Raw genomic sequence first — 17,239 nt, 5'->3', positions numbered from 1 at the left:
CGCTCTGGGGGGAACTGTTTGGTTTTCTATAAACATTTGGAGTACGTCTGGGTTTCCAGCCCATCAGTCGTACCAAGCCGGTGCCTGAACGCTGACACTGGGGGCAATTTCAATTGTTCGGGGACAAAACAAAGCAAAAAAGGTTTGTGAGAAATTGTGAAACTTAAAAAAAAAAATATTCCAGCAACCCCCCCAACCCAACTGGCCTTTTCCAGCTGGCTCGGGGTGCAGCACTGAGCACTGGCCGAGGAGGTGCCAGTGGGGGCGTTGGGGGAGGTGACCGAGCAGCCCGAAGGGCTTGGCCCTGGCAGGTTTCACGGGTCTGCGGTTGTCACACCGGCTCCCCGCTCCTGCAGCCCACCAGGCGCTCGTTGCCAATGTTGTTGCTTCATAGACAAATTCTGCCAATGAAACCTGGGACAGTCAGTCAAGTGGGGCTGTCTCTGTCCTGTGCAATGAGCTCCGGAAGAAACCTGCTGGCTCCGTGCTCCTCTGTGTGGCCAGCCCCAAGCTCTGCGCCGCGGCCTTGCTCCTCAGACCTGCCCCGTTCGCTCTCGGCTGCGGTCACACGAGCCAGCCCGAGGGAGCTGGGAGCTGGGCAGGGGTCGGGCTGTCGTACCCACCCTCGGGGGAGGTGAGTCCCTCGCAGCCCAGCACGGCCTAGGCGGTCCAGCTCAGGCTGGCGGGAGGCTCTTGGCTCAGCCCTTGGAGCTGCCCCACTAGTGTCTCCTGGGGACGGGGGAGCCAGCCGTGAGCCGCCCCGCTGCTGCCCATCTCGTGCCCCGGAATAGCGAACCCACTGGCAAGAGCCCAGCCTCTGGCAAGAGTTAATGCGAGGTCCGGCTCCCGGCGCCCGTTTGCCGAGCGGGGACAGGCAGGGCTAGGCCCGCCCCCAGCTCAAGGCCCACCCCCTCAGCCAGCGGGCAGCTGCCGCGATGCTCAAGCCCCACAAGGGAGGGGGAGCCAGGAACCGGGGGGGGAGGCAGAGGCTGAGGCTCCGGGAACAGGGGGCACCAAGTGGAGAACCCTGGGGCGCAGCCACCTCTGCTGGGGGCAGCCAGTGAGCGCTGCCCAGAGGAGCTGGCGGGATGGAACAGAACCAGGCCCAGTGTTGTGGAGCTCTCCTGCAGCAGGGCGGGTAGGGGCCGGGGCCAGGAGGAGGCCCCATGACTTTGGGCATTGGTCAGGAAGGGCCAGGGCCGTGCAGCCCGAGCCTCAGTACAAGGTTAGCCTGGCACGCCTGTTCCAGCTTCCCCTGCCGTGGCCGTGGCTGATCCTTCGGAGCGGCGCCGTCTGGGCTCCAGGCCCTTGTCACTAGGCCAGGCCCCGGCTCCGGCTCCCTCCAAGCAGCTTTGCCCGGTCCAGCTGCACTTGGGCGAATCCACTGGTCCCTCTGCCGGCTGCTGCGGTTCCAGACCCAAACTCCCTGGCTCCTCCCTCGCTGCAGGCTGGGTGCTCTCAGTCCTGGCTGCGGCCATGGGAGCTGCGGCTCCTCCGCCCAGGTGGTCTCCCTGGAGGCTCTTTGTGCTGGGACTGGACGAGCTGGCAGAGCCGCAGACTCGGAGCAGCTCGGCTCCGCGGCCGGTGCTCGGGGAGATAGGCATGTCCGTGGTCCGTCCTCACGGGTGTGGGTTGGAAGCACAATGCAGATCCCTGCCCTAGGCCGGCTTCGGGCCTGGCCCCCGCATGCAGCAATGCTACAGTCTGAGCATGGTTTACTTCAGGAAGCTGGGAGAATATAATTCTCCTTCCCAGAATGCCCTTCTCCCTGGGCAAGCCCGTCCTAACACCAGTCAAGCGTTTCTCCCTCTGTCCTTCCGGCGGCAGGGCCCCCAGGCCTTTGTGCATCGTTCTGGGGGGGCTGAAACCTTCCCATCTGCACAAGTGGGGCCGTCACTCAGCACTGTCCTGCAACCTGGCTGCCTGTGTCCACTTGGCACATGGGTGTGTGCCCGTGTCCCTCTCCGTGTACCCTGTGTGAGGGTGCACTCCTGATGCATGCGTGTGTGGAGTGGCACACCCAGCGTGTGGGACTGTGGGCATGTGGGGGTGCACGCCCAGCGTGTGGGACTGTGGGCCTGTGGGGGCGCACACCCAGCATGTGGGCCTGTGGGGGTGCACACCCAGTGTGTGAGACTGTGGGGGCGCACACCCAGCGTGTGGGACTGTGGGGGCGCACACCCAGCGTGTGGGACTGTGGGCATGTGGGGGTGCGCACCCAGTGTGTGAGACTGTGGGGGTGCACACCCAGCGTGTGGGACTGTGGGCATGTGGGGGTGCACACCCAGTGTGTGAGACTGTGGGCATGTGGGGGTGCACACCCAGCATGTGGGGCTGTGGGCATGTGGGGGTGCACACCCAGTGTGTGAGACTGTGGGGGTGCACACCCAGCGTGTGGGACTGTGGGCATGTGGGGGTGCACACCCAGTGTGTGAGACTGTGGGGGTGCACACCCAGCGTGTGGGACTGTGGGCATGTGGGGGTGCACACTCAGTGTGTGAGACTGTGGGCATGTGGGGGTGCACACCCAGCATGTGGGGCTGTGGGCTTGTGGGGGAGCACACCCAGTGTGTGGGACTATGGGCGTGTGGGGGTGCACACCCGGCATGTGGGGCTGTGGACCTGTGGGGGCGCACACCCAGCATGTGGGCCTGTGGGGGCGCACACCCAGCGTGTGGGACTGTGGGCCTGTGGGGGCGCACACCCAGCGTGTGGGACTGTGGGCCTGTGGGGGCGCACACCCAGCATGTGGGCCTGTGGGGGTGCACACCCAGCGTGTGGGACTGTGGGCATGTGGGGGTGCACACCCAGCATGTGGGACTGTGGGCCTGTGGGGGCGCACACCCAGCATGTGGGCCTGTGGGGGCGCACACCCAGTGTGTGGGACTGTGGGCCTGTGGGGGCGCACACCCAGCATGTGGGCCTGTGGGGGTGCACACCCAGCGTGTGGGACTGTGGGCATGTGGGGGTGCACACCCAGCATGTGGGACTGTGGGCCTGTGGGGGCGCACACCCAGCATGTGGGCCTGTGGGGGTGCACACCCAGCGTGTGGGGCTGTGGGCATGTGGGGGCGCACACCCAGCGTGTGGGACTGTGGGCGTGTGGAGGTGCACACCCAGCGTGTGGGGCTGTGGGGGTGGGGGGTGCACACCCAGCGTGTGGGGCTGTGGGGGTGGGGGGTGCATCCCCAGCCTTTTGAATTGCTGAGTCCCAGGGGAACTGCCCCTTTGCCCTCCTCTCCCTGTGGGCCTGATCCCAGGGTGGCATTCGCCTTTGTGGCCACAGCCGGGCACTGGAAGCTCAGGTTGCGCGGACTGAAGGGGTGGGGAGGCCCTGCTCTTCCTCCTGCAGCCTTTGTTCCTACATTAACACATTTGCGTTCAGCTGCATTAAAACCTGCCTGGTTTGCTTGGGCCCAGTTTGCCAAGCGCCCGTGTCGCTCCGATCCCTTAGCTGTGTTCTCTACAAGCCTGACCAGTCGTGATCCCATAGGGCCGAGCGGGCTCCTCCTGGAAACGGAGCTGCCCAGCTGTGATTCCCCGTGTCCAGGTACCTGCTGAGGCCTAGCCGTGAGTTTTCCCCCGTTCAATGTGCGCCGTGCTAATTTTATAGGGTTCTTGTTTTGAATCAAAACGTCTTGCAACATCAAGTCAGATGCCTTACAGGAGTCGGACTCTCTTCTGTCGACGTCACTATCGTTATCGACCAAGCCTGAACTCTCATAAAAAATGGCCAGTTTGACGAGATCTGGTTTCCATGCGTCCATGCTGATTTGCATTAATTACCTCGCTTCATTTTGTGTACATCGAGTCCCACATCTGCTCTCCACTGTCGTGCCGGCTGTGGCTTTTGAGTAAGGGAATTCTCGTTGCAATGTTTAGGCCGTTCCGAGGTGCTTTTGCTCTGGCAGGAGGCGCTCTCTGGCGTATGTCACTCAGCTGTAAGTCCCCCCGTCTCCCTCCTGACCATTCCAGAGAGGTGTGTAAGACGCGGCTCCCCGGCTCCCCGCTGGGAGTTCTGGGCTGCAGCACCTCACCTAGTGCAGCATCGGGCACCCCCACAGCCAGCCATGGGTAAAATTCATCTCTGGTGCCAGCTCACTGTGCCTGGAGGCCTTGAGGGGCTGAGGGTTCCATGAGCCACACAGACCCTGTCCCCTTGAGGCTTTCGGGGGGCAGCAGGCAGGGCAGCCAGATCCCCAACTTCGCACTTGTGTGCCCCTGTGCTTACTTCCACATAGGCTGTGCTGAGGCTGCTCCATGTAAGCCCAGCATCCCTGTGGTAAGTCCTGCCAAGTGCAGTAAATGGTGCACGGTCCAGGAGTTGGCAAACCCTCTCCTTGTCGCTGCAGCCCCCGCCACCCAGTGCCAGTGCCAGTGCCAGTGCCAGTGCCGAGCTGCGTAGGGAACCCGCACCGGGAGGGACAGCCTGGCTTAGGGGCTTTCTATGCCGCAGGAAGGGTGGTTGAGACCTGGGGTGAGAACCTGTAACAGCCGCGGGGTTGGCGGTCCGTGAGTGTGCCCCGTGACGCAGTGGGCACCGACAGTGCTACGTGTGTTGGGGCGTCATTTCGGAGTGTGTGTGAGCCAGCGGCCTGTCACGGGGGTGCAGACCCCAGGTGGGTCTCACGACAGGCACGTGCACGGCCGGGTGAATGTTTGTGAGTGTGCTGCTGACTCCGTGGCACATGTGCCCGGGCAAGTGCCAGAGGACATGGGGGTGAGCCCATTCCTGTCTGTGTATTAGTGCGAGGGTGTCGCACGCCCAAGTGTCCGAGTGCCCCACCTGTGCGCGTTGGCGAGACCCTGGCCCTGTCTGCGTGACGAGGCCTTTCTGTTCCCCAGTCACTGCACACGTGTGCTCATGCATATGCCTGCGGGAGCAGGTGGCTGGACCCTGCCTTTGGCCTGGGAAGAGCCCATCCGGGTGCCCTGGCCGCCAGCCGCTCTGTTTGTAAAATGCCTCCCTGCAGCTCCTTGGCAACAAACTCTTTGAAACCAATTAGGGTGACCTTAGTTAGCATCTATAAGTGTTGCTGGGAAACCAGCCTCCCTAACGAGCAGCGCTGCTGACAATTAGCACAGCCAACCGGCCCCGCCCCCCGGGTCCGGGCAACTGTCCCCGGACAGCTGGCCCATGCAGGGTGCGGGGTCGGACGCTGGGGTGGCCCTGTTAGAAAACACCCATCCCCCGGACCAGCCTTGGGTTCCCCGCGCTCCCCGGGGTTTTAATGGTGGGGGAGGGGATCATTGTTTGGGGGGCAGAGGGAGTCTCCCAGCCTGGGGCCCCCTCACAGGGTGGCTGGTCCCTTCAGGTGCTCAGCCTGCCTGTGGTGAGATCAGGGCCCCACCCCAGGTGGGACAATTGACTCTGGGCCCGGCCCAGGGAGAGGGAGGGAGGAGGAGCCGGTCACAGGCTGGACCAGGCTGGGGGTGCCGGAGGCCTGGAGCGCTGCAGCTGCCCGGTTATGAGCCGCTCGGGGAAGTGGCGGGGGCGCCTGATTGAGCGGGGTGGGGCTGGAAGGAGCCCCCTGGTGTGAGGTGCTGCCCAGGCCGGGCAGGTCGGGGGCCCCGGGCCGGCGGGGATGTGCAGGCCACATGTCGCCAGGGGCAGAGGAGGGCTGTTTGACAAGGCTGCAGCCTGGCGGGGGTTTCTGAGGAGCCCGGTGAGGGAGGGAAATGGAAGCCGGGTGCTTCCTAGACACCCAAGGCCAAGAGGCGCTCCGGAGGCAGCAGCCCATCTGCAGGCCCTGGTCTAGAAGCACCTACGCAGGCTCTGACCCTTGGAGCATGCGCCTCTGTCCTGTCCTGGCCGCAGCTGCCGCGGCATCCCCAGGGGCCGTAGCTATTTCAGCAGGGCAGGGAGTGAGGATGGGTGTTGGGTGAGAGTCTGGCCAGGTGACAGCTGTGGTCCCGTCTGGCCTTGGGAGGCTGGGGGAGGCCGGAGCGTAAGGCGCGCTCTCGGGAAGGGCTGCGGGCGCAGTAGGGTGGCACCGCACCCTCCGCTTTGGGGCAGAATTGCAAATGTCTGCTCCGTGACTGGGCAGAGCCCTGATCTCTCATGCGGGCAGGGAGCTGACGTGAGGGCTTGTGACCAGTTAGGCAGCAGAACTAGTGGGTAAGGAGCAGCAGACAAGCCCCACGCTGACACGGGCTTGCCCACGCTTCTGGCTGAACGACCGCGAAGTGCACTGGGGACCCTGGATTTCTGGAAAAGAGCCACGAATTTTGAGCGCTTCCACTTGTGGGGCCGAGTGGCGTCCAGCTGAGCACGAAAAAATTGGGTGCCTGAAATCAGTGGCCACTTCACAGATAGTAGGGCCAGATCAGTCAGCCCCGTGGCCTCTTTGGAGGCATCTTGTAGTCTGAGAAAGGGCTGAGGCTGTTAGATTAGCTGTTGGGTGCTCTGGTTCACCCGGCTGTCCAACAGGCGGCTTCCTACAACGCCAGAGCCTCTTTCCTGCTGTGGGCTGAGACTGCTGTTGCTGCATCCTGGGGAACAAGGGGTAGCACCACTGACGTCAGAACAGGTGCTCAGGTCACAATCAGGCCCTTTGGGTTTACATGGGTCTGACCCTTCATGCAGGAGCATGGTGGGTCTACAAAGGGTCTTCACATTGACTGTTGCTTGGGGGTTGCTCTGCAGGAGTTGATTTCCTGCCCTTCCCTGGAAGTTCTCCATGTAACAATGAGGGAAACCTCCTAGCTAGCTTCTGCTTTCCAGGGACCCCCCATGCAGTGCTTGTAGGAGTGAGCTGTTGTCTTCGTGACTAGGGACAGCGAATGCAGAGCAGCTCCTGGCATGTTCCCAATGGGCATGTTGGACCCGCTTAGTTTAAGCATGCGCAATCTTGGGTTGTGTGGGCCCCTTGCTAATGTTCTTGGAGGTTGTGGTGTTGCTTGGCATGGACACGAGACATGCGTCCAGGAGTGAATCAGGCACCAGGATTTCCGCAGGGAAGACAGACACTCGAAAAGTAAAACCAATTTTAATAAGATTCACTCGATTTTCAATAATACGTTTTTTTTTCAATTTCACATTTTTTCCTTTGGAATTAAAAAAAATGTTTTTAATGAAAAAGAGACTTTTTATTTTGGTTGACATTTTCAGATTTTTCAATGGGGAACAAAACCACTTCGGATTTCAAAAGAAGGTTCGTTCATTTATTGACTTTGGCTTTCATTGAAACATTTCTGTGGGAATTTTTAGGACCTTTTTTTTTTAATTTCTCATGGGAAAACAACTGGCATTTTTTTTCAACCAGTCTTGCCTGGTATGTAAACATAGCAGCAGCAGGAACCAACCCTGCATCCAATTTAAAATGAGAGCTGAGGGAACACTTCATTACAAATCATGGGTGTGTTGAATTCAGCTTTGTTTATCTGCAGCCCACAAAATCCCTTGATTCATTTGTTATTCATAGTTATTTGTAAAACAACAAAAACAGTTTCCCCTGGGAACAACTCTGATCCAAACTTCCAAGGTGTTGGTTTGCTGTCTGAGTCAGAGGGCCTAGTTTCTGATGGGATGCTGTCAGTAATTAACCAAAGCAATGCATATTCGCTACTGACCCCTCCCCTGAATGCTTGGCTTTCAAATGAGCTTACATTCATCTGCGGTAAAGACCATCCACAGACAGCCCGGGGGAGAAAGTCCATTCTTAGGTCCAGGGTTATCTCTTGCCCGCAGGGAAAGTTCTCTCCTGAGCTGACTTTTTCCCCCTTCTAGGTTGATTAGGATTTTCACCCACACAGATGGGCCCTTTTCATGTTAGGTAGGTGGGCCGTGGTCTCTAGGGGACCATACTCAGGAAGGGAGCCTTTTAATTGGTGGAGCAATGGGCTCAAGTTGCAGTGGGGGAGGTCTGGGTTGGGTACTAGGACAAGCTATTTTCCTAGGCGGGTGGGAAGCGCTGGGCTGGGTTCCCTGGGAGGTGGTGGAAGCTCCATCCCTAGAGGTTTAAGTCCTAGCTTGATAAAGCCCTGGCTGGGCTGATTGAGTTGGGGTCCTGCTTTGGGCAGGGGGCTGGACCTGATGCCTCCTGAGGGCTCTGGGATCCGATCTGTTCCGGGCCTTTGTGCTAGCCACCTGGTTTGCTGGCCAGTGGCCACACTCGCTTCTCTGGAAGAGGAAAACTAGTATCTCCCACGGGCATTGGAAAACCTCCTGGGGCAGGTTTGCTGCTTTCCTCCAGTGCTTCCGTGCAGCCTAACTGGAGCAGGGCGAGGCTGCTCAGCATAGAACAGCCTCCCGGCCCCATGTCTCTCAGCATGGCCAGGAGAGCAAGTGCTCCGGGGTGGAAGAGAACGAGCCGCTGCGTCTGGTGAAGTCGCAGATTTAATGACCACCACAGAAATGGGGGGGAGTGAACTCTACGTCCCATGGCCGCCCTTAGCCATCCCCCCCCCCCCCCGCCAATAGGAGGCATTTCAGCTGGCTCTGGCCTGCTGCCTGAGGCCATTTGTCTGGCCAAACACTGGACCCGGTGCCGTGGGAGCCCCCAGCAGGAGCCTGGAGCTAGCACAGGGCAGGAGGATTTGGCTGCTGGGTGGATGCTTGCCCGAGCAGATTTCAGCTGGCAGTGAAATAGCACCGGGGTGTTCTGGCTCCGTCCGGAGCTTGGCGCTGAAGCCAAGGGGGCCTGAGCTGGGACGTCCTTCAAGGTGAGACCAGGGGCCCTGCACAGGCCGCGCCCCGCACCCTTGCTCTGCTGGCCAGGCCGGGAGCCCCTCGCTCCCCGGGGGGGACGGGAATTTGCCGACCACACAGCCGCTCACGAGTCAAAGGGGAAAGTGTTGGCAGGCCCGGGTCAGGCTGGCAGATGGCGGCGGGGAGACACTGAGAGCAGGAGGGAGAGGAGCCCGCTGGGTGTTTGTGAGGTGTCCCCATTGGGCAGCGGCTTTAGTAGCCTGCCAGTTCCAGTGCTTGCCCCAGGGCAGCAAAGCACTAGCCAGCAGTGGGAGGGGGCAGAGGCCACTGCGATGGCCTCTCTCGCTAGCAAAGCTGAGCTGGGTGGCTCGAGTTCAACGGGGAGCTGGGGGTGAGGGGTTACCCCACATCCATAAGGGCAATGCAACCAGGCCCTTGGCTCCGGCTGCATTTTTGGAGGTACCAGGATCCACGCTAGATGGGCAGTCAGGAGCCCCGGCTTCTGCTCCCAGCTTTACTGGCCATGTCTCTGCCCTGTGCCTCGGTTTCCCCTCTGTACAAGGGGGACACGAGACTGCCGTCCCTCAGCGCTGCGATGTGTGTGCCGAAGGCTGACGGGCCGGCTTGATGCTCTGCCGAGCTCCCAGGCGGGTGTGGAGGCAGAAAAGGTGGGTTTTCCCGAGCTGGCATTAGCACAGGGCAGTGGCTGTCTCCCCCCACAGGGCTTGTCTGTGGGCCACTGAATGAAGCAGGGGAAGAGGGCAGAGACTCTGCAAACTGCTCAGCCCCCACTGCAGCTGCAGGGTATTGGCGGGTTGATGTCAGGGCTGCTAGTGCAAAGGAAATAGTGCTGATGCGGCGCCCCCCCCCGCCCCGTTACCAGATCGGGAGCGGCCGTGCGGCAAGGCTGTGTCCGGCAGGGGTGTGGCGTGCTGGCAGCCGTCCCTCCCATGCACCCTGCCTTTCCTGGCTCGCAAGGAGAGGTCTCCTTAGACCCACACGCAGCAGGACTTGCTCGATGGCTGTAGCTGGAGCGAGAGCGCTTTTCCGGGGCGGCTGCACCCGGGACGCCCACCTAGGGTGGACAGAGCCTAAAGGAGAACACAGTCCGGAGGTCTCATCCCTTCCCCGTCTGGGTGCCGGCCCACGACTCATCAGCCACTTCTCCCCAAGGAGCTGGCCAGGCGTCTCCGTTCGTAATTAAGCCTTTTCATTTACCTGCCAATTCTGGTAATTTAGTAGGTTTGTGAGTCACAAAATGTTCTTGTTTAGCCCCTCGAATGGAGCCAAGGGGGAAGGGAAAAGGGCACCGCTCCTAGTGCCACTGACACCGCATCCTTGTCTGCTGTCAGCTGGCATCGGATGTCAGCCGCCTCTCCGGTCCTTACGTGCTCACGTCTGTTACCAGAGCCCCGAGGCCCCCCCACTGCGGACACCTGGGTGCTGTACCCACCTTTGCCGCACGGAGTAGCCTTACAAAGGACCTTTCCCCTTCTCGATGTGGAGAGACCTGGCGAGGGGGAAGGTCTGTGCAGAGCCCTGGGCAGCTTCATTCAGATCGTCCACAAGAACCGACATGAGCTCCACTGCCATTGCCGGAGCCCCGGAGAGGCACTTAAAGCCCGTTAGCACCGGTCCTGTGCTCTTCTCTTGCTGTCCTGGTGCATCAGGCCTCCGGGGTCCATTCCAATACATCTGACCAAGTGGCTGATGCCCTGATACATCTGTGACCTCTACGGTGCCACCGGACTCCTTGTTGTTTTTGCAGCTTCAGACTAACAGTGCGTCCCCTGCCCCCGCTGAGAGAGATTCAGAGGCCTTGCTGGTCAGCGCTGGCTGCTCCAGGAGATCGCTTCTTTCCCAACACGACGGCCTGCCATTTCCCTACAGGGTCCCATTACAACCGCTTGGATGCCCGCGGAGACTGGTGTGGATTCAGGGGGACTCCTGGCCAGTCCTGGAGGGTTGGGAACCCGACTATGGGGCCTGATTCCACCTGTTAGCGCGCGCTGTTCTTGTGTGGCCCCACGGGCGTGGGTCTGCTCCGGGCTGGAGGTGCCTTTTGGCCATCATGCCCCGTCCGTCCTGGATAGGGGCTGTGGTGGCAGCGAACCCCTAGTGCGTGGCTGCTCGGGAGCTCTGCGAAGCTCGGCGGGATGAAGTGCTGCTGCTGCTGACCCAACTGGGTTTGAACTGGTGATCTAGGGGTGACAAACCTCCCCCGCCTGTCACCAGCGCCTGGAGTGACCCAGAGGCTGCCCCTTGTGGCTCGCAGCTGCAGTTACATTGGGAAAGGCGCGGAGGCGGGATGACTGGGACCCGCACCAGCATGAGAACATTCCCACGCCATCCACATGGACACTGGCAGCAGCAGATGTTTGCGTCCAGGGTGATTTCTCAGACTCTCCCATTACCAGATCCATTAGCAGGTCCAGGCTGCTGCTAACGAGTACCCCCCCATGCGTGTGCACACACACAGACACACACACACACTGGGTGTGCCCTAGAAATGCTTGGCATTACTACAGCTCATGTGTGCGCTGCACTAAAATTCAATAAATACACGCTCCCACACGCATTGTGCACAGACGCAGCCCCGGTGCATGCACACTGACTGCATTGTGTGTGTGTGCACATTCATCCACACATTAACTGCGCACCCCAGGCCTGAGCGCTGCATGCAGATGATCCACACCCACGCAGTTCTTGTGCGGCACACACACGGTTACAGAGCACAAGGCCTGTCTTTGCACACACAATCGTAGAGCTGGAAAGGTCAAGTCCAGCCCCCTGCTCTAGGCAGGACCAATCCCAGCTAAATCACACATCCCCATATCTGCACACCACCTGGACCTCCATGGCCCAGCTGTCCCTCTGCTGTGGATTCAAGCTCTCCTTTTGAAACTTGGAAAGGCGTGAGAGGTGGCAGAAGAGAGATGCGGCCCAGCAGAGTGCAAGGGCGTAGGGGCTGGTAGTGATTGCACGAGGCTTGTGGGCAGGATTCCTGGGGCGTTCCCCACTGTGGTCTAGGATAAGTCTAGGATAGCTGCCGGTGGTCTAGGATAAGTCTGCTCCTTTCTCTGTCTTGTCTCTGTAGCTGGCAAGGCCTTTGGGGAAGAGGCTGTCTCTCGCTAGGTGTGTGCTCACGGGGGAGCCTGGACTTGGCTCTGTTGTAAGACAAGATTAATGAGCGTATGCAGCCAGCCACTCTCTTCTGTCCCGGCCCCAGGCGTGAGTCCATGTTACTGCCCCACTCTTAGTCTTCCCGGGGAAAAGCTCGACATCCACCACAGCTATTACCCATTTGGAGACTGGAAGCCAAATGATCCCTCCTCTCCATGGTGAGAAGTGCTTCAGTTAACCCCTAACGAGTGGAAAGTCTCTCTGTGTTGTGTATGATCACTGACACATCCAGGACCCCACCAGATGGTCCCCGGCACCAAAGAGTTGCCATGCTCACCTGTGAACCCTGCCCACTAGAAGCCTTGTGTTCCTTGGCCAGCTCCGCCACCGCCAGCAGTGTGACTCGCAGGGAGTCGCTCGCCTCTCGCGATCCGTTTTCCCCTCTGCCAACGAGGGACAGACTGGCAGAGGTGTTTGTGGAGCTCAGCCGAGGCTTGTGATCCCTGGAAGAAAGATTGGTGTCTGTGTCTCAGGGGCGCCCTGACCGGGTGGAGAGCACAGGAAGACCTAGCAGTCAGCTGGACAAGAAAAAGACCTGGCATGAAAATAATTGCGCTGCCCGGAAACCGCCTGCCCCTGGCTTCTCCGGCCCTGCCAGTAAAGCACCGCATGCCTGTTTAATGCCAATAAAACATGTCAGCCAGTGCCTGTGCAGTCAGACGAGGTGTAAGCTGCAGCCCTAGCAAACAGAGAAAGCTCTCGCCTCAGTTTTAGGCTGCTGGTAAATTAATACGTCCCTGCCCCCCCATCCTTACAGCCCACGGCTTCTTGTTGGTCTATGCACTTGCCTCCCAAGCAAGAGCCAAGGGGAAGCACTTTGCAACACATTCATACAAAGGCCCTGCTGCAATGACGCCACCTGTCCGGGTCACACATAGCTGCTCAGCAGACAGCACAACAGCGCTGGCTCTCTGCGGCCAGAAGAGAAGAACGACAACCCTGGGCCGGTGTCGCACGCAGCCGCCAGGGGATTCGCTGTTAGCCCCAGGACACAGAGGGCCAGGAGAGCTGCACACAGCCGCATCCCAAGGAGCATGGGTGCTTTAGAAAGGGACGGCAGGGGCATTTGGGTGGGGGCATTTCAGCTGCATCCACAGGCTATGTTAATGGGACCCATTGTAAATCCCAGCCATACCCAAGAGATGCTACTGGCAAGGCAGCCCGGAGCATGCCCCTGCAACGTGCCTGCGGGGGGCTGGCGGAGAGAGTGGCTTTGGGTGTGTCACTTGCTGCCGTCGGTTACTAAGAGAACATAAAAGGGATGATGGAAAATGGGCCCGGAAGGGGTCACGCTGCAGATCCAGAAAGAACAAACCCTCGAAGCCCCGGGCCTGGCAGAGGAAAGTCGGATCCTGAGCCTGGTAGGGAGAGAAGCTGCTTAGTTTCCTTTTCTGGGCTTTTCCTTCCACCCTGCTGAGAAGTGAGTCTCAGGGAGACCCGTGAACCGGCCTGCTGTGCCTCCCTCCCAGGGCTGGAGCACAGAAGCGGAAAAGAGCCTACTATAGCTGCCAAGAAGCATCTGGCTCCAGCGCCGGGGCCTGTGCCGTTAAGTGCTGCACATCCGGCATCCCGGCCTCGGGAAACCTCCCGACAAGGGCGGCTCCCCGGCACTCAGCAGGGCGCGGAAGCTTCCAGCTGCACCCCCCTCGCCGGCGCTTTCTGCAGCTGCTCTGCCCTCCGGAACCGAGCGGAGCGGGCGGGGCCGGGGCAGAGCTGTGGGATGGCCAGGCGGGATGCCATGGGGGCGGGGGGCGGTTTGATCCCCCCGTCAGTGCTGCTTGTTCAGCCCTGCGGGTCCGGGAACGACAGCCACAGCGCAGCCTGAGTGCGGGGAAGCCCCGCCTCCCGTGCCCGAGGCCCCGCCTCCCCTGGGAGCCAAGCCCCGCCTCCCGTGCCCGAGGCCCCGCCTCCCCTGGGAGCCAAGCCCCGCCTCCCGTGCCCGAGGCCCCGCCTCCCCTGGGAGCCAAGCCCCGCCTCCCGTGCCCGAGGCCCCGCCTCCCGTGGGAGCCAAGCCCCGCCTCCGGCCTGCCCGGCCCTGGAGCGCGCTGCCCAGCGCCCCCCACAAGCCTCCTGCGTCGGCGCGGTCCCGTCGGGTGCTCCCCGAGCTGCAGCGCGGGCGGGGCGTGTGGCCGGGGCGCCGAGTGCGGCTCCTGAGCCCGGCCACTAAACTCTTCTGAGTCCGTCGGCAGCGGTGAAAGGGGGGAGCTCGGTCAGGACCCGTGCACTGCCCGATGCTCGGGGGGGGGGGGCTCGGTCAGGACCCGTGCATTGCCCGATGTGGAGGGGCGGGGGGGGGAGCTCGGTCAGGACCCGTGCACTGCCCGATGCTCGGGGGGGGGGGGGGGGGCTCGGTCAGGACCCGTGCACTGCCCGATGCTCGGGGGGGGGGGGGCTCGGTCAGGACCCGTGCACTGCCCGATGCTCGGGGGGGGGGGGGGGGGGGGCTCGGTCAGGACCCGTGCACTGCCCGATGCTCGGGGGGGGGGGGGGGGGCTCGGTCAGGACCCGTGCACTGCCCGATGCTCGGGGGGGGGGGGGGGGCTCGGTCAGGACCCGTGCACTGCCCGATGCTCGGGGGGGGGGGGGGGCTCGGTCAGGACCCGTGCACTGCCCGATGCTCGGGGGGGGGGGGGGGGCTCGGTCAGGACCCGTGCACTGCCCGATGCTCGGGGGGGGGGGGGGGGGGCTCGGTCAGGACCCGTGCACTGCCCGGTGCTCGGGGGGGGGGGGGGCTCGGTCAGGACCCGTGCACTGCCCGATGCTCGGGGGGGGGGCTCGGTCAGGGCCCGTGCATTGCCCGGTGCTCGGGGGGGGGGGGGGGCTCGGTCAGGACCCGTGCACTGCCCGATGCTCGGGGGGGGGGCTCGGTCAGGACCCGTGCACTGCCCGATGCTCGGGGGGGGGGGGGGGGCTCGGTCAGGACCCGTGCACTGCCCGATGCTCGGGAGGGGGGGGCTCGGTCAGGACCCGTGCACTGCCCGATGCTCGGGGGGGGGGGGGGCTCGGTCAGGACCCGTGCATTGCTCGATGTGGAGGGACGGGGGGGGGAGCTCGGTCAGGACCCGTGCACTGCCCGATGTGGGGGGGGAGCTCGGTCAGGATCCGTGCACTGCCCGATGTGGGGGGGGAGCTCGGTCAGGACCCGTGCACTGCCCGATGTGGGGGGGGAGCTCGGTCAGGACCCGTGCATTGCTCGATGTGGGGGGGGAGCTCGGTCAGGACCCGTGCATTGCTCGATGTGGGGGGGGAGCTCGGTCAGGACCCGTGCATTTCCCGATGTGGGGGGGGAGCTCGGTCTGGACCCGTGCATTTCCCGATGTGGGGGGGGAGCTCGGTCTGGACCCGTGCATTGCCCGATGTGGAGGGGTGGGGGGGGAGCTCGGTCAGGACCCGTGCACTGCCCGATGTGGAGGGGTGGGGGGGGAGCTCGGTCTGGACCCGTGCATTGCCCGATGTGGAGGGGTGGGGGGGGAGCTCGGTCAGGACCCGTGCATTGTCCGATGTGGAGGGGTGGGGGGGGAGCTCGGTCAGGACCCGTGCACTGCCCGATGTGGAGGGGTGGGGGGGGGCTCGGTCAGGACCCGTGCACTGCCCGATGTGGAGGGGTGGGGGGGGAGCTCGGTCTGGACCCGTGCATTGCCCGATGTGGAGGGGTTGGGGGGGGAGCTCGGTCTGGACCCGTGCATTGCCCGATGTGGAGGGGTGGGGGGGGAGCTCGGTCAGGACCCGTGCATTGCCCGATGTGGAGGGGTGGGGGGGGAGCTCGGTCTGGACCCGTGCATTGCCCGATGTGGAGGGGTGGGGGGGGAGCTCGGTCAGGACCCGTGCATTGCCCGATGTGGAGGGGTTGGGGGGGGCTCGGTCTGGACCCGTGCATTTCCCGATGCGGAGGGGTGGGGGGGGGAGCTCGGTCTGGACCCGTGCATTTCCCGATGCGGAGGGGTGGGGGGGGAGCTCAGTCAGGACCCGTGCATTTCCCGATGCGGAGGGGTGGGGGGGGGAGCTCGGTCTGGACCCGTGCACTGCCCGATGCGGGGAGGGGAGGGGGAAGAGATCTGATCTCGGCCGCTATACTCACTGCCCAATGCCGCTGATCCTGTGCGAGCGGAGTGCACCACTGCATCACTGTCTGCGATAGGGCCAAGCGCAGCCCTTTGTTGTTTCTTGCTTGGGCGAATGTCTTGGGCACTGGGGAAGCTGTTGCAGAGGAACCCGGGGCAGCTGGACAGTGCAACTGTGAAGGTCACTGAAGCCGGGGCACACACAGCTGAGTGGTGCCCCGAGACATCAGGCCAGCAGGCAGAGGGTCCTCACCGCGCCGGAGGAGAGCAGAAAGCTTTCAAGCACCACCCCTCTCTGCACACGCAGGGCAGGCGCTGTCTGCGCAGGCGAGCGGGGTCCTGGCAGCCACTTCCAAGCCAAGGCCGATGTTCCCTCTCATCTTTTCCAGGCATGTGCAGAATAAACTGTGCACCAAGGCATGTGCAGATGTGCACCACATGCTTCCGACTAAGGGCGCTCTCCTAGTCAGCGGGAGGCACTGGACTCTCTCCTGGGAAGCCGCCCAAGCACCCAGCTTCCAGGGAACTCGGGCCAGACTTAGTCCTCTCCCCATCGGACAGGAATGGGTATTGCCAAGTGCTAGCATTGGGCAGGCAGCTGGCACCACCCTACCTGTGCTACCCTTCAACATGCCCCTTTTCCGCCCTGCCTGCCACCTGGAGACTTGCGCTGCTTCCTGTTTGATGCAGCCTCCTCTGAGACTGGGTGTCTCTCCCAGGGGCTATGCCCGGACACCAGACCATGCAGCTCCCACAGCGCCCGCCAGGCCTGGTGGCCCAGAGGTTCCCACGCAGCTTCACAAGCTTTGTGAACAGCCGTCAGCTTCTTTGGGAGAACGTGCTGGTTCCAGGTAAATGGATGGAGTCCCTAGCAGGGAGATAAATTGCCTCAGACTTGGGAGACCTGGTTCAGGTCCCTGCTCTGCCACAGAACTTCCTGTATGGCCCTGAGCAAGTCACTTAGCTTTCAGGGCCTCATTTCCCCCCATCTTTGCAATGGGCATGCCCTAGCTCATAGGATCCATACACTAAAGACTGAGGTGCTTAGCTACTTAGAATCAAAGAGCTGGAAGAGACCTCAGGAGTCATCAAGTCCAGCCCCCTGCTCTAGGCAGGACCAATCCCAACTAAATCGACCCAGCCAGGGCTTTGTCAAGCCGAGACTTAAACACCTCTAGGGATGGAGACTCCACTACTTCCCTAGGTAACCCATTCCAGAGCTTCACCACCCTCCTAGTGAAATAGTTTTTCCTAATATCCAACCTGGACCTCTCCCACCGCAACTTGAGACCATTGCTCCTTGTTCTACCATCTGTCACCACTGAGAACAGCCTCTCTCCATCCT

The 17,239-nt window shown here is 61.9% G+C and overlaps 1 protein-coding gene across 1 annotated transcript in view; it reads left to right on the top strand.

Moving 5' to 3' along the window:
- KCNC4 (potassium voltage-gated channel subfamily C member 4) overlaps positions 1-17,239 on the top strand; it is a 47,294-nt gene that overhangs the window by 24,187 nt on the left and 5,868 nt on the right. The window lies entirely within an intron of this gene.

The sequence above is a fragment of the Pelodiscus sinensis genome, chromosome 27 (genome assembly GCF_049634645.1).
Source record: "Pelodiscus sinensis isolate JC-2024 chromosome 27, ASM4963464v1, whole genome shotgun sequence".
NCBI classification, from domain to species: Eukaryota; Metazoa; Chordata; order Testudines; family Trionychidae; genus Pelodiscus; species Pelodiscus sinensis.
Note: the sequence above shows the minus strand (reverse complement) of the source record. Positions and strands in the feature narration are given on the sequence as shown.